The following is a 2409-nucleotide window of genomic DNA, read 5'->3' as shown; positions in this document are numbered from 1 at the left end:
AGGCAGGTCCTTCTTCTGGCTTTAAAAGTCACCCAGAAAGATAACAGTTATAATGTTTAAGCTTATGTGTAAATTCCTTTTTTATTTCCTTTTTGTTTATTTTTGGTCCTTTGGTTATTTATGCTGTTAATGTTTATTATTTGTATAATTTGTTTTATCAGTTTTGTTTATTGTTTGGTTTCTATGTTTAAATGCTTATTCTGTCTTATCCGTTGTGTTTTGTGGGTGGTTCCCCAAGAGGCGGGGCCACTGGTCTACCACCATTCAGGGACTGCTGTCAGCCCTTTAAAGGTTCATGGGAACTGTGGTCCCTCACGGTACATTGTATATGCTTGGTGTTGGTGAGTGATTGTCTTATTGTTATTTATCTGGATTTTTTGGCATTCCAACATTTCTTAGCTGTTTTAGGATTTCAGTTTTTGATTTTGATTAAGATATTAGAACTTACTGTGGATTGCTTTTTCAGGGAACTGCTCTTTTGCGAATTTTGCTGTATTTTTCCATTTTATTAAATACATCTTTTATTTATAAAGATTATTTGCTCCTTTTGCAATTAAGCCAGAAGTTTATAGTTACCCTCCTCCTGGTGGGGCTTTTACTGTATCTTTGTGCTAGTATTTTTGCCAGCTCCCCCCTGGCCTGCTTCTTTAGAGGCCTCACCTATTTTGCTATGGAGGAAGCTCCAATCATAACACCAGAAGTGTTACGGAACATTGAGTTTATAGTGGATTTTGTTTTATTTGTTTTTCTTTCTTTCTTTAGACTTGATTTGTGTGTTTTTTCTGGTTTTGTTCTTGGATTACTCATTTTGAATGGTGTATCAGGCTTGGTTACCTCAGACTGCCTTTTTAGGCAGATCCTTTTACAACTCTCAGTTTATAAAGATTACAGTTTTTGATTGTACTTGGAAGGGGTGGGGGTGCTTAGGTCAAAGTCTACAGGTAGTAGTTGGAGACTGGCTGTTTTAGGGCGAGCCTCTTCTGAGCAGGCTAGTGAAGATCCAGTCCTACTTTGAGCCTTTTTAAGGCCACACACTGAATTTATCATGTTTGTGACTCAGAGTTATGACAGTTCACAGTATACATATTTGGCTGATGCCTTTATTTCAAACCACATAAGTTCAGAACATATTACAACTGTTCATGGATGGTTTTGTTTACAGTTGAACTATCAACACAACTGCACTGGCTTGGTCAGGAACACACAGTGAGCCACAGGCAGGTTTTATGGTTTTGGCACATACTGAACCTTAGTGTTTTAAGTTCAATGACATGGCCACACCACCACACTGGATTAAAATGGTATGAAAATATTAGGCAAAAAATATTAAGATAACAGCACTTTTCTAGTACTCTTTACATTAAAACAACACATAAGTAAAGTGGTTAAAGATAGTTCATAGTACCTCATAGTGCATGAAACTTGATCTGCCTTCTGTGAGGACTTTAGTGCTTGGTCTCCACCCAGAGTTCAGATATATTCTGCTAGGTGGATTGGCGATTCTAAACTGAGTCGGTTCCAGCCTTGTGCTCGTTGTTGCCTGAATTACCTCTTGGTATACAACACTCTGTTCTGGTAAAACCAAGGTTTTAAATTAAATGGATGAGTACCTCTTCACAATTAGAACTCAAAAAACACAACCACCAATAAGGGCCTTTAGTCCAACAGAAGCAAAAGCAGCCAGGAACCAAAGATCAAACGCTTTTGAAAATGAAATTTTATACAATGCTAACAAGTTCCTCAAATTATAACTAAATGCTATCTTTACCTTTCTAATCTTTTCTAATCTTAAATTAACATATGGATACACTCGGAGCAATTTAAGAAGTAAACACTTCTGGGAAGCTGTATTTAATAATAAATTAAACTGTAAATATTTTGCTAAAGGCCTAGCAAAACTATCCAGATGTGCAAGACTTTGTGTGGCTTGCAACAGACAAATGTAAAGGATTACAATATAATAATATTGTCATTTCCAGAATGGTATTTGTTACACCAGTGATGAGTTTATCAAAAATAAAAGGCAGATAAGCTAAGAATCAAATGAGACCACACAAACTGCAACTTTATCAAGCCCTGGGTCTCTAGTGTAGTTTAAATATTATGGCAAGTACTATGAAGCACTGCATTATGGTTATTTGTCTGATAAACAAAAGTAAACTATGTGATTAAGTTGTATAAACTATCTCTGTTGTAAGCTTTACAAAAATAATCTACGGTTTCATTAAGAAGTTGTCTTTCCAAGCAGAGTGTTTGTCTTCAGTACCTAGTGGAATTCTGAAGTTTATTGACTGATTTTATCTGCCTAACTATGGTAAATTGCTTCTCCCTGATGCCCATGATTCAGAAGGATAGAAATGGGAGTCTCTAGGAAGATGAGGCAGGGTGGCAACTGAAGCTGGCAAGTTT

The sequence above is a fragment of the Erpetoichthys calabaricus genome, chromosome 4 (assembly GCF_900747795.2).
Source record: "Erpetoichthys calabaricus chromosome 4, fErpCal1.3, whole genome shotgun sequence".
NCBI lineage: Eukaryota > Metazoa > Chordata > Cladistia > Polypteriformes > Polypteridae > Erpetoichthys > Erpetoichthys calabaricus.
This window is presented reverse-complemented; position numbering follows the sequence as displayed.